A 14,940-nucleotide genomic window follows, 5' to 3' on the forward strand; every position below is an offset into this window, starting at 1 on the left:
GCCCATGTTACCACAAAAGGCCCTTCTTTCTTTTATAATTGTGTTGGCTCTTGGTTTTTAGAAGTGTGAGGGCTGAGTGTGCATTTTTATGCCTACTCATTGTTATGAAAGATTTCATAATTGTAGGTAATTTTCCTTCCATGTGGCAACCCCCAAACTTTTTGCTGTTGTTTTATACCCTGATCTAGACTTTGCCAGAGAAGCGCAGCCTTCCACCGCACTCCTCTGGGCTTTCGCTCAATTCTTACGGGGAAACTGACATGCCCATAAGACAGTCAGTACCGGGAGACTTTGTTTCCCTTAGTCCTTTCCTCAAGTTGCAGCTTTTGAGCAACATGAGACAAGAGTGCACCGTAACTTACATTACCGCGCTCTTGGCTCTCTAGTCATTCCAAAGGCCCTAGAAACTCTCGCTGGACTTATCATGAAATGTGTAAGTGTGTCACGGACCGGACTGGTGGCAGCTATCGTTTCTTTGTGTTTTGAACCACTTATTGCCATGTTAACCGCGCTTCCCGCGTTTGGCCCAAATGGTTGACCTGGCCTCCAAAACGGCCATGCCACGAGGTTCTTTGTCCTGTCGGCTGACTGTCTTGCCCCTTCACCTTCCCCCTGGTCGAGCCGGCCCGGCAGTCCTTATTTGGTCATGCACTTTCCCGCGAAACACAACGCTTTCGCAGGCTTCTGCATGCCTTGTGTGTGCCTCCAGGATGTGGGCTGGGATGTCTGTTCCAATACACATCCTGGGTGCCAGAGAGTCTAGAGTGTCCTGAATGCCTGGGACCACCGTGGTCCGTGATAGGTCCACGTATGGTGTGAGTGTTTGTGAGCGGATCTCCCATTGGGCCCTCTCTGTTTTGGCGCGAAGGGAACTCTGGATAAGAGGAGGCTGAAAACCCCACTACCATGTCAATCTCCTGAGTTCTCACGAACGAAGGATAAGGAGCCAAGTATCCTGCAACTAAAAAGCTGAGTCGAGGAATCGCTGGTGACCCGTTGAAGGTTTGGCACCCTGCACTGCTGTCATCCTGCAAGACCACTCGGCCTCTGATCGAACGAGAAGGTCTGCAAAGGCGCTTCGACCCTTTAGAATAGTGGGAACAACTATTCTCTGCATCTTCACCAAATCCTGTACGTAAGCCTTTGGAAGCGTCCCTGGGCCATCCAGTGGACTGACCAGCCTACCCAGGAATCTTGCTCTGTCACCGCCGTCTGGCTGCTGCTAATCCTGTGTCCTCGGTTCTCTCAAACGATTCGTACACTTGGCGTTCTCAGGTCTGAAGTGAGACGTGTGCTTTGGGACCGGAATACACGCCGTTGCCGAGTTGCCCTGCTGTGGTAAAAATCTGTGCGTGTTCGCTGCATTTGGGACACCCTCGACCCTGATTCCTGCTGTCGCGGAATCTACATGGCGTCGAGACGTCCTGCTGATCGCATCTGAACCTGCCAGTACTGAAACGGAACCGGAGAAGCCTGGGTCTGCCTGCATCGGGGACCGGTGAGTAGTCAGTACCTTACCCGGTCGCCCTCCCGCAGGATCCTGTGGCTTTCCATCGGTGTCGTAAACAGCAACCCTCTTCCCCACTCGCGCCCTGCTTCTGCCCACAAGTGGAGGCAGCGCTTGAGTAGCGGGGATCTGTTCATCATCGTTTTGTTCACCTCTCTGCCTGATTTCCCTGAAGAGACTCCCCTTTGCCCGTTGGCACCCACGTGTGCAGGTAATTTTGAGCACAAGGCTCCACTCTTCATAGGGCTCGGACTTCCTTCTAGTTAGGTGACCTCTGATGTCGAACTCGGTCTAACGATTACTTGCACTGCCTGTTTTCCTCTGCATCTCGGTGGTCTGCATCTTTCGTGCTTCTAATTCCTTAGACCACGTGGTCTTGTATATATATTGTATTGCTTGTGATGTGTTGGTTTATTGGAGTTTTACCGTGATTCTTTACTATGGTTGAGTCATTTGTAAGCGTCCTTGCTTTGTGTGCTCATTGCCGGCTTTCAGTCACCCTCACCCCTCTTGAGAACTAGTCTTGACCGCCGCCATCGCTACCCTGATTGGTCTGGCTTGTCCAGAGTTTACCCTTTTCCAAGAAACTAGGCTGGCCTTCTGAACCTCTGCCCCTCCAGGACAGAGTTCAGAAATCCATCTTAACACTCATCATTGTACTCTTGCAGAGCAGAATTCAACTGACCACCCTGCACCCCATCTTGCTTTTGTTCTTTTATTTACTAGCCATTAAACTTTGGAATTCTTTGCCATCCCACATTAAATCTCTATCCCTATGTATTCTCTCTTTTGCTCACATCTCAAAAAACACTTGCTTTCCAATATGTCTTAATTTGTCTTCCTTTTGATTTGATATTATTTATGCATTTATTGTGTACTGATTTCTTTTGCAGGCAATTTGACAAAAGTGCTTATAAATTAATAATAAATATACATTTTCCAGAGACTTGCAATAGGGGCAAAGTAGAAACCGGGACTTGCTGCATTCTATGCCCATTGAGTACTCTATGTATGACGTTGTACATCATTAAAAATACATTGACATTCTATGGTTTAGTAGGACTAGTAAAAACCTATGAAATTATGTGGCAGAACATGTTTTTAAAGGGATGTTATCCTTGTAGCTCAAGAAAAGAAAAACTCATCTTGACAGTTGTGGGTTCTAAAGCAAAACCGAAAGTTGATGGCTGGAAGGTTTTGAATACATCATACCCATAGGCACAGGTCTGGGCAACCCTCCAGACCATTGTTCTTCAGCCTGCCAAACCATCAGAGAAAGGGAACAATCATATGCAAATCAGGCTAGGTCAAATGCCAAAATGGGCAGTCCAGTACAAACTGCTAGATCACATCCCTTCTGCGAGAGACCCAAAACATCCCCAGACATCTTTCGGCCTTGTTGGATATCATCAGTGAGGAGACGTTTAGACCTCTAGGCCCAACAGGATCAGGACTCATGTCTGGGCATACCCATCCCACTCGGGGTGACTAAAGCAAAACCAAGAATTGATGGCTGGAAGGCTTTGAATAAATCATAGCCATGAACACATCTCTGGGCATCCCTCCATAGTATCGTTCTTCAGCCTGTCAGAACAATATAGAAAGGGAAAGATCATATGCAAATCAGGCTTGGTCCCAACCCAAATGGGGGAGTCCAGCCTCAACTGCCAGGTCACATCTCTTCTGCATGAGACCACAAGCATCCCCAGACATGTTTCGGCCTTGTTGGGTATTATCAGTGAGGAATAACTTGGGTATCTAGGCCCAGCAGTCCCAGGACCCACCTCTGGGCATACCCTCCCCACTCGGGGTGAAGAAAGTAAAACCAAACATTGATGGCTGGAATGTTCCCGACCTGAATTACTTGTGAGTCAAATGCTGACTCTGACCAGGGGTTACAATCACAGCTAGCCCTCAAAGGCCGCCTCAATGACCTCTGCATAGACAAACCCAAGATCACCACCATTGATGACCATCGGCCGCAGACTCTAACCACTGCAGCATCACACATCAACCCCTCCCAGCAGCTAGAAACCTGGCTTGACCAGGCCCAACTATAAAGAGATCCTGGGACTGCCCCTACCTGCATAGCTGAGAGACCCCCTTCGACTGCACAGAGCAACTACATAATTGCCCGTATTCAACTTGCTTTTGCTTCGTGGGTCCAGGCAATCCAACATGCCCAAACTGAGCCTGATCCACCAGCATCTAAGTTCGACACCCGGTTGGACATCCGTCAACCCACCAAGAATGGAAACCAGGTACTGTGGGCCCAAACTGCCCTCTCATTCCACTGGGACCCTAGCGACTGGTTAGGTCACCTCAGCACCTTCTTCCACCTAAGACATATCCTTTTCTTGATTGGTATTTGCCTATCACCCCTGTACTCAGGCTCAGAGGGTTACTTTCTTCAGTCTGTTGCTTCATCTCTGTTCTTCCCCAGGAGTGGGTTTTAGTACAGTGCTTTCTATTTCATTTTAGTGCAGATGTTCAGTTTAATTAAATATTATGTATATTTATAGAACCTTGTTTGGACATTCCCTTTATTTTGGACTGTATTACTGTGTTGTTTCGGTCACTACTGGATCACATTCACCGCCCTCTTAAAAGCATAGCCTTCCCTTAGCCCACATTACCACAAAAGGCAAAGAATCACTTAATTGTGCCTGTTTTACCTTTATGATTGCAATGGCTCTTGGTTTGTATAAGTGTTAGGACTGAGTGGACATTTGTACACCTACTCATCATTGTACTACTTAAGAGCATAATCCAATTTGTCACTGTTTTTCCTTCCCTAAACTCTCTCTACTGGTTATCCTTTGAAGCTCATCTACTGTTCTGTTTTCTATACAGTACTTTCAAATGTCTTCACGGTCTTGTTCATCCTCCGCTCTCTCATTTTCTTAAATGTCCCTACCTGCTCTCTTTGGTCTGAGTCTCAATTCCTGCTATCTGACCACCGTCTGCCCCATCTTGCTTTTGTTCTTTTTCTCTATTAGCCCCTACACTTTTGAATTCTTTGCCACTCCACATTAGATCTTTCCTTCCGTATTCTCTGTTTCGCTCACATGTCAAAGGGCCTCATTCTGAGGTGGGCGCAAAGGGATACCGGGCACCAGTAATGACACCGGTGCCGGTAATCCCTTTGCGCCCTATTCCGAAGTCCCTTAGCGGGTCCCTCCCTTAACGCCTGGCTCTACCAGGCATTATGGACGGGACCCGTTAAGGGATACCGGGTCAATAATGGTACCGCAATTTGTGGTACCGTTATTGACGCCTTCCCATTGAGCCCTATGAGGGCTCAAATGGGAATGGGGAATGGCTTTTACAATGGGGACTTACCGGTCCCGCCAAGGTCGGACTGGACCGGCAAGTCCCCATTGAACGTGGGCGGACACAGTCCCTATGTTTGTGCTAGTCATGGCGCTAATAGCGCCATGACTAGCACCAACCTCGTAATGAGGCCCACAAATATTTCTTAATTTCTCTTCCTTTTGGTATTATGTTATTTATGCATTAATTGTTTACTGATATCTTTTGTCCGACACTTAGACAAAAATGCCTTTTAACTTAATACATAAAAATAAATTTGCCCAGAGACCTGCAATAGGGGCAAAGTAGAGACTTAAAAGTACATTGAAATTCAGTGGAACACCTTGTTTAAAGTGATTTTATGGTTTAGTAGGACTAGTGAAAACCAATGAAATTCAGCGGCCAAAAAACATTTCTTAAAGGGATGTTATGCTTGTAGCTCAAGAATACAAAACCGCAACCGGCCCGTTATGAATTCTAAAGCAACCATAACTGTGCCACCACCATTGTAAAACAACCATAACTCCACCACCACCACACACTGCTCAAAACATTGCTCCTTGTGATATTCCACTCAGGAATCAGGCCGTTATGTCGTTTTTACATTTATTACCGTAACCATAACACAGACACAACGCAGCACTGCTCATGATTTCATCAGTCATTTTGTGATTCAAAAAATCCCTGATGCTGTCACAATATTCCTTTCAAATGAATTGGCGTTTGCTATGCCTGCAACCTAACCTTGACTGTTCTTCTAATCCTCTTATTACTCATAGGAGGGAGACTTCCTAATTTAGGGGATCAGCTATGCTGCAGTTACCACACCTTCTTGGTTACCACGTTGGAAAATACTGGGCTGGCTTCACCATCCACTTGCTTTTTCCATAGTTTGAAATGCAAGTATGTGACTATGCTTCCCAAATTCAATGGAGGTTTGTTTAGTCATAGAACGGTGGCTAAAACATACACAATCCAGGAACACATGTTTTAAATTCTGCATAAATTCTTTATGTTATTTCTTGTCCCTGCAGTCAACAACATCTCAACTCCGGATCTTTAAAGAGAAGAATCCCGGATGCATGCAAACCATTAAAAATAATAACAGGGATTTTCCTGCTGCTACTCCCTTTGATGAGTGCAACAATGGATCTTTAGCGGGTTTTGGATGTGTTGCTATTCAAATGATTATACCACACATGAAACGAGGTGATCTTCAAATGAAACTGACACAAGCTTAAAGTCACTGGCTAGTTAGATTGCACAACACATGTCATTTGTTATTACATTTTGATGATTAGAGGGATTGCTGTCTTCGACATGAAGTATATAAGGAGCAAAGTCAATTTTTCACCCTTTGATGCAGATGAGCAGGTTGCATGTAATATACTACCCATTGTACTAGTGTGCTTTACATGCCCAATCGATGAGCTTGTGTTTGATACTTATGCATTATTCAGAGATTGTGGGGTATATTGTTTGGCATCAATTCATTCACTTATTTGAAATGAGCATATTTAATTATTTTTTAAAGCAGGCATGTTGGGAAGCCTTACTGTAATTCTTCTTGAGAACTACATGGGGCTGTGTGTATGTATATCAATAAGCAACACTTTTATTATTAAAGCATTTCCGGGAATTGCTATCAATTGTGGACTTTATTTTGTAGTGCCCTTGCTATATTAAGTACGTTTAATTTGTGATCATTTTGGGACAACTGTTATAAGTATTTGGAAAATAAGAATTGTTACATGTTCTATAAAGTTTACATCGGTGTATATCATTCTGCATGTCTGTATGTTGTGTTGTGTTGTGTATTTAGCATTGCATTAATGGTACTACCCTCAATATGTACATGTTTACTGAACAGATGGCTTCAGATATGTAATTGGAGACAGCTGTGACTGTCTACAAACAGTACAGGTAGAAGTGTGCCTGTGCTGCGTAAAACGTATATAATTATGTCATTGGATTTCTGTTTTATAAAGCCACAAAACAACATTATTTTATATGTTTCCTGCCCTGGGGTGTTCTTGGGTCTATTTGCAACCTCCACCACTCTTTAATGAACAGACTAGCCCTTTACTCAGCCACGGCTGGCGTCTGTTTGGTAAAAGAAATAGAGATATGTATTTAATAATTGTGTCGATTTTTTCTTTTTTGTTACGACACAACTAATCATTATATGTTATTTTCCAATATACACAATCTTTACTGTTTATGGTCCTCATTACGACCCTTTGGTAGCCATGGCGGTAAAAACAGAGGCTTTTTTTTCAACGCTTGGCAATGGGGAATTACCGGGGCATTATAGCCCGGTGCTCCCGGTAATTCCCCATAGCCAGGCGCTGGGAAAAATTACTCCCCATTCCCATTCGAGTCCCATAGGATTCAATGGGGAGGACGGTAGCACCGGCACCACTCTTAATATTGAAACGTTTCCACTGTTATAAAATATACCAACTAAACATTTTACAATACAATATGTTTATTCGTTTCTAAACCTAATCCTTACACCAATAAAGAACACATCTTTCATACATGAGCCGGCCGTCTCTGCATCATAGATCCCCTCAGTCAAATAATCTTGTACATGGGTGTAGTCTGCGGACTATACAACACACAAAAAGTAGGAACGGATACATGTCAACAATAGTGGGGTATGAATAGTGATGTGACGTACACTTGGGGGTAAAGTGCACCAAGCCAGTAATATGGGTTCGAATATTTACTGATTTACAGACTAGAGTCACAAGGGTAAATACATGAGGAGGATAGAGTAAGTAAATAAATACGGAGAGCGACATCCACCGGCCCCTCATCCACAACTCTTCAGGCCCCAACTGAATTTCATAGAACGTATAACCCATTCCACAGTCAAACATTCTAGGCTAACATTCTACCAGGCACAGCTTATATTGACATCAAGGAATAGAAAGATCAAAACCCAACAAATAGGCTTCTGAATTAAAGCTGTTTTGTTGTAAATCCAACGGGTATATTGTTATACAAAAAAAGATGTTAAAGAGAAACAGCTCAATTTCCTGATTGGTAAGATGCATATGATCCCTCTGGAAAATATGAATTCCATCATGGTGTATATTACTATTAGTAATAGATGTCAAACAACAGTCACAAAGGAAAGCTGAGACAACCTTCACATTTCACCTGGCTATCTGTAATTGTTTACAAAATTCACTGGATCATCTTTACTTTTGCCTTTGTGCAATGTTAGAAAACATAAAATGTGAAATGTGGGCAAACGTCATAGCAGCTGCAAATATGTTTCTCATGGCACAGTCACATAGCCCAGACTGTTACCTACACAAAATAATGATAATGTGTGGATGCTTGCTACCATGACCTGGTACATTGGCAACACCTGTTTCCATTTCATGTTACAATCTCTATACCAAGATACCTCTAAAATACAAGTTAATGGTCTGTGAAACAAAAGCACATTTAATAAATATCTACAACCAATGCACAGAAGGATCACTAAGAAACCACACTGTGGACCTCCTGAGCTCAATTTCCTTATAAATGCAAAACATTAAATGTGCCAGTTTGTGTATTATGTAGCTTCCCTTAATTTCGGCCTCCATTAACAAAAAATTTCAATGGCCGTCACTCACAGAGTTTTGGCAGGATTTATGAAAAACACTGAACTGCTAACATGCAGTACTACATCTGCAGATAGACCTAAGGACCATGCTGGCCATTACAGAGAATGATATGTGTTAGGGCCACCATAAAATTGAGGCTGGCTCCATGGGTTCACACACCATTCAATAGTCCATAGACATGTGAAAATCTTTCCACTTAGCTACCACTTGTTCATTTCAAACAGTTGCAAAATCATCTCGCCATGAAATTAATGAAATTAACAAGCACTTGATCTGGCCTACCCACCTCAGACCTATAGATCGGATGTATCTTTCATATTGGGGAGGATATGTGGCCTGTGAGTTAGAGTCTCTTCTGTAACCGACTTTGGTTCAATGCCTCTTAAAACTTCAGCATTCCAGCAGCTGCAACCAGAGAAAAACAAAGAAAAGCTCTAGTAAGTTTTGTGGAAATAAGCACTTGTTCACTTTCACAAATTTATGTACATTTAGTTACTCGTTTAATGAAACATACATCATACATACATTCCATCTATATTAAATTGATAAATACCTCCAAAATATATATTGTGCTCTAATGATGTAAATGCTTTTGTAAGCCAAATAAAACATCTAAATGCAGTCGGAATGGCCTTTGAAATCAGTGGACTAGATGGACTGCAGGATAAGGTTAGCAAAGGTTGCTATTCAATATAACACACAAAGGCGATTCTTTATGCCTCAAGGAAACAAAACAAAGCTTCAATTTCTGAATCCCACATTATGAGAGAGCCGGCCGTCTTTGGATGAGACTCTGGGTGGGTTGTTGTAGACTATCCCTCTTTAGTTTTTAGGTGTGGGCTTCCTTGGGGTGGTCACGTATCCGCAGTGATGGGATACCCAGGTAGTCGCTCGTCTCGAGAGGACTGTTGCTGTCAGGTATCTGGGTCAATGAGTGTGAGAGGTTGGATATTAGGCCCTGACCTAGGTACCTTTCTTCATTAAGATTCCTTGTGCCTAAACATGTGCAGATTGATCTTCATCTTTTGATCTGGGACTCTGCCCCAGCTTCATCCTTCTCTTCCATCCTCTCTGCTTCTGGTTTTTCACCTACAACTTTCCACTGATGTGAAATGCTTCCCTACTTAACCTCACCACCTTCCACTAGTATAAACCTTACCCCATTATTCCTTTTTCCTTCTATAAATGTAACACTACCTTCTCTGTGAAATTGACAATTCCTTTCACCTGCCTTCTGGATTTCTTCTCAACTCTCCCAACCTCCTCCAATTGGGATTATACCTCTGAGTGATTTTCTTCAATCACTGCTGTCCATTCATCCACCTCTGTTATTCTGTCTATTTCTCTTCTGTTGAGTAAACCACTTCCTCTAACAATACCCCATATTATTTCTAATAATGCCAATACCCTTCAACACTCACCTTTTCCCCTTCCTTACTGTTCCACCCTCCTTCCAATATCCTCTCACCCAATCTCCTTCCTCCTCCCTACCATAACCTTATTTATTTATTGTGTGTTTGTTAGACGGTTTTACAATAAGAATATACTGTTCCAAAGGTCCCACAGGGCAGGGAGGGAGGGAAGGTGGGAAACAAATTACAACACAATATCAAGAACAGAGGGGGAAGAGGAAGAGGGACAAACCTACTGTGCCTTGTGAGTATTCAGAACGTATAAGTGCAGATTCAGAATGTGGTTTCACCTCCTCCTAGATGTGACCCAACCTCTGACTTAGGTCTCCTTCCAACTACCTCTTTAGCTCTGCCTTCTAACTGCTCTACTGCCACCTTTTGATCAGACTTTCCACCAACATCCTCCTCAAACTCAGCCCACTCCTCCTTACCCCCAACTGTAAGTGCACATTTCCCAAAACAAATCAGTGAATTTTAGCAGGACTAAGACACTGATGGCACTGTATTCCAATGTATAGAAAATCAAATCACATGTGTTATTCCCACAGAACAGACAAAGATGTCATCAATGACATTTGTGATGTTGTCTTTGATATCCTGGGTGTTAGTCTTAGCAGTGCATGGTGGTGGAGCGAGTTATGGTTGCTTAGCTTACCATAACTGGCGAATTTCAGGGGTTTTTCGGTTTTACTTGGAACCATAACGTCCCTTTAACAACGTTTTTTTTTCACTGAATTTGTATATATAGCTGCGCCTATATGTGATAGTGAACCATTCTAGCAACATTAAAGCAAAACAGAACATGGTTTTTTGTACCTGTAACTCTGACATTACATACATTTTAAAAGCACAAAGAAATGACCAATTTACAATTCTAATGCTTCCTTGTTATATTGAAAAAGAGTCAAATACAACTGTAAAATAACCAACTTCACTTACGGACAAGTGTCCTTTGGAGGGAAAGCTTAAACCACTATTGGTTCAATTTACAAGGAAGTTTTACATAAAATGTCTGGTCAATATATACGTGGTTGGTTGGAGTGCAATGATACACTGATCACCCACAATGATTACCAGCAACTTTACAAAATGCCAATTTAACATTTTGAAAGCTGATATTTGCCCAGTATTCATATACTGCAACACACAGAGACAACCTAAACATGTCATCAAATGTATTTAAATATCTCCGTGGCCTTTTGACAAACGTATCTTTCAATGATGTGATCTCAAAATAGGGTAGGTACTTTCTACACATACACAGTATAATTAAACTGCACTTTCACCTGTTCCATATGTTACTAGACCATATCTGGTTTTAAATGTGACCTATGCAAGACTGTGTTAATCCCTACCAAAACGTAGTTTAATCTTTACATGTTAAACATTCAGAATATCCCAATGGTTGGTAAACTAGTGACCAGATCTAAAACATAAAGTGCAATGCAATGTATTGTGATATTATTCTCACTTCTACTCAAATTCAAACATTACAATAAATAAACCTCTTACAAAACTGGGAAGCATAAGACACACCGGTCAGATAGCACAGCGAGTATAGCGCTCCTTTTGACATCCGTCAAACTCAGCCTTTCATCCTTCCGAGGTCGATAAATGAGCACCACACGCCATGGGAAATAAGCAGTGCTCAGATACCTGAGGGTTTGTAGCGCTATATAAATTCCCAAACAAACAAACAAACAAACAAACAAACAAACAAACAAACAAACAAACAAACACAAACAATTATTGGTATTTCTGCTTGCTTGCAAATTGGTGTTTTTTTACATTACCTCTATATATTTTTACCATTGACCCAAAGATTAAAAAAATTACAAACATGTTGTATGCGTTAATGATGTACTGATAAATGGTACATATTAGGTACTTGGTAAGCGAGCCAAAAAGTAAAGCGAAATGAGTATCTGTGTTCATGTCTTTGCAACATGTGTATCTTTTTTATTACATGTTCTCTTCGCTTCAGAGATGCAGTACCAGTTCTGTATCAAAGTCTAAGGGGTCATATTCCTATAGAAAAAAACATGCGGGATATAAGTTAACAGTTGAAGAACCTGATCAGATGGAGTATTATATATGCTTCTCTCTTACCATCCCTCTATATCTTCTTCAATGTTTATGCATGAAGATAACACGAAGAGTGGGAATGAGATAAGGAAGCCATGCCACCCTAGACCTCTGCAGAAACTACATCACTACAGACCATGGAGACCCTTCCTCACTAGACCAGAGAATACATGTTCTGCCATACCCCAAATAGTACCAATACTATAAAATCACAGCTCATATACACTTATATATTGATTCTACTACATACATTCTATCAACTTTGCCCACAAATCCAACTATACCAGCTCACAAATCCAGCTACAGACCAGCACGGGCCCCTTTAACCCCATCAAATTCCATTAAATGCCAGCACACACATAACCACAGATAAGACATACCTATTACATATTTTGACAAGACACATCATCCCTTCCCAAAACTCCTATTATGCCCCACCCTCCAAATGAAATCCTTAAAAAGGAAGCTGAACGTTTGTGGTAATATGAACCCTCTTTAGTGACCTCAGGGGACTGTGGACAACCCAACTTGATCATGGACCACAAGTTGATCTTCCAATAGCATCAGAAGTTAGTTTGGGGTGTAGTCGCTCTGTCTAGGGCCATATGACACCTCCCAGAAAACCCTATGTGTCCCTAAAACACATCCATGTATGCACTTCGGTTTATTCTAAGGATTGCAGACTTCCACCATCCAACGCCTCAATTATAAAAAAAAAGGAAAACATATACCAGTCCCATCTATACTCTTCATTATACAATAGCATTAAAAAACACCCAAAGCTTCACAATACGGCCATTTACTAAAAACCACACATATGCAGACAACGCTTACTGATTGTAGACCACGCGGTACATCCACAAAGAAATTTGTCAAGGGCTACCGCAGCTGCATGCCATTTTATGTAAACCTTTTGGGGAAAAATGTAACCCCTTAGGATCAGGTGGCCTCTACAGATCTGCAACCTTTATTTTATAAAGGGTTCAGATGCACTCCACAGACATCTACGGACTTCAATATGGCATGCTCAATTATGTTTTGCCGCCATTACCCAACTACATTGCCTCTTTTGTTTACTTCATTTTTAAATGTTAACTTCTAGTTTGAAACATTACAATGGGCTTGTATAACAGGCAAAGTGCACAATTAAATTACATATTAATTGAGATGCAGAAGTGATCATTGTCTCTTTGTAGGTTCGCAATCACCAATGTTTCTAATGCTTTTCCAATTTTAGCAGATACATTTCACTCTATGTTCATGAATGACCCCCCCAATTATCTTTTATTTTAACATAGAAACATGTTTCAACAACTGGGTTTGTGCGTGATTGTCAGCATATTTTGTCAGTGAGTGTGGAATGGACCCCATATTTTGCTGAATCGTTTCAGATTGTTGGATTGATAAACAAATATTTTCTCCATGGCCCATATTTCCCAATCTTTGACCCACCAAACTACTAAGTGGGGACTCTCTGGGTCCTTCCAGGCCTGGGCTAACGTTACTTTGGCCACATTTAAGACATGTGTAATAAGTACCCATGAAGCCGCAAAGGCCATCTTGGTCACTGTCACTGAGGGCCCGGACCAGCTGGTCAAGGGTAAGTTGGGTCTCAGTGATGTATCTTATTCTTGAGAGTATTTACTTCCAAAAATATTATGATTTGCAACATGCCCACCAAATATGTCCGATGGTGCCTGTGTCTGTGCATCCTCTCCAGCAGAGAAGGGGGTATGTGGGGTTCAACCGATTTAGGAGTTGGGATGTCTAGTACCATCTCATCAAGAGTTTTCACGAATACTCTTTAACCGTTATGCTACACAAGCTACTCTGTTCTCTTGCCCATATTCTAGACCAAACCGGCTCCGATATCTCTGCACCTAATTTCCTCTTCCGTTTCTCCATGTAAGGGAGCTTGTCACTGTCCTGTTTTCCCTCCAGCATTTTATAGAGTTTTGAGATTGTACACCTGCCCAGGTCCTCTCTTATTGTAAGTTCTATGAATGTTGGTTCCCTACCCCCTGCTTGATGTGTTTTAGGACTGGTAATCCAGTGGCGCAATTGAGAGTATCTGTAGCTTTGGGTTTCTGTGAGGAATGCATTTTGTTTGAATTCCTCAAACTGGCCCTCTTTGTAGCACTCTACCAGTGGTTTTACCCTGTCCTACCATTGGTTGAAAGCTCTAGCTTCTTGGCCTGGTCCCAAATCTGCATTGTTGAATATGGGTGTATATTGAACTATATTTGGAAGGAGGCCTTTGCGTCTCTATGTATTGTCCCAGTATGAGGGCATTACCCATGTTGAGGTTTGTAAGGTGCTGCTCGCTCCTTGGTCTTGCCTGGTCATAAACAGTAGGTTTGTTAGTAGGGTGGCTGCGGTGGCCTGTTCCAATCTGACCCACTTAGGAGGTGACTTAAGGCTCATCCATATTTAGATATCCACCAAATGTGTAGCAATTAGATATCTATTGATGTTGGGACATCCTAGACCACCTGACTATGGCTGCATAGTACGGACCTATTTGGAGATGTGTGGGGATACTTTGCCCCATAAAAAGTATGTATCCTGTTGTTGTTTACATATGTAGTGAGCTGGGATGGTTATTTGCAGGCTGTTCAAGGTATAAAGTAATGTGGGGACTATGTTCATTTTTAGTATGTTCAACGTACATAGCCACGAGATTTCAAAGGGGGCCCACCTCTACAGGGTTAACTTCCGGTCTTACAGAGTGACATTTAGTTTAAGTAGATCTCTATGTTTGGGGCCTAGGGTGATGCCCAGGTATTTTATAGAGGTGTTGAACCATTGGATAGGAAATGAGTGTGTCAGGAAGTCTATGGCTTCCAGCGGTTCAGCGATGTTATGTCCCTGTGAGTTGTTTAGGTTAATTTGGAAGCTTGTGACCTCCTCAAAGTGCTCTGGCATCTATAGCAGTAGGGGCAGATAGTTACCTGTATATTTAAGGAAAATCAAGATGTTGTCTACAAATAGTGCAATC

General features: G+C 42.2%; 1 protein-coding gene across 4 annotated transcripts in view; it reads right to left on the minus strand.

Moving 5' to 3' along the window:
• Positions 1 to 14,940, minus strand: part of HRH1 (histamine receptor H1) — a 1,870,597-nt gene that overhangs the window by 353,235 nt on the left and 1,502,422 nt on the right. For all 4 annotated transcript variants that reach the window (XM_069643929.1, XM_069643927.1, XM_069643928.1 and 1 more), the window contains one exon: positions 8,732 to 8,850. The gene's annotated coding sequence lies outside the window, so the exon portion shown is untranslated. The remainder of the gene's footprint in view (positions 1 to 8,731; positions 8,851 to 14,940) is intronic.

This window comes from Ambystoma mexicanum, chromosome 2p (assembly GCF_040938575.1).
Source record: "Ambystoma mexicanum isolate Mex_15411 chromosome 2p, UKY_AmexF1_1, whole genome shotgun sequence".
Taxonomy (NCBI): domain Eukaryota; kingdom Metazoa; phylum Chordata; class Amphibia; order Caudata; family Ambystomatidae; genus Ambystoma; species Ambystoma mexicanum.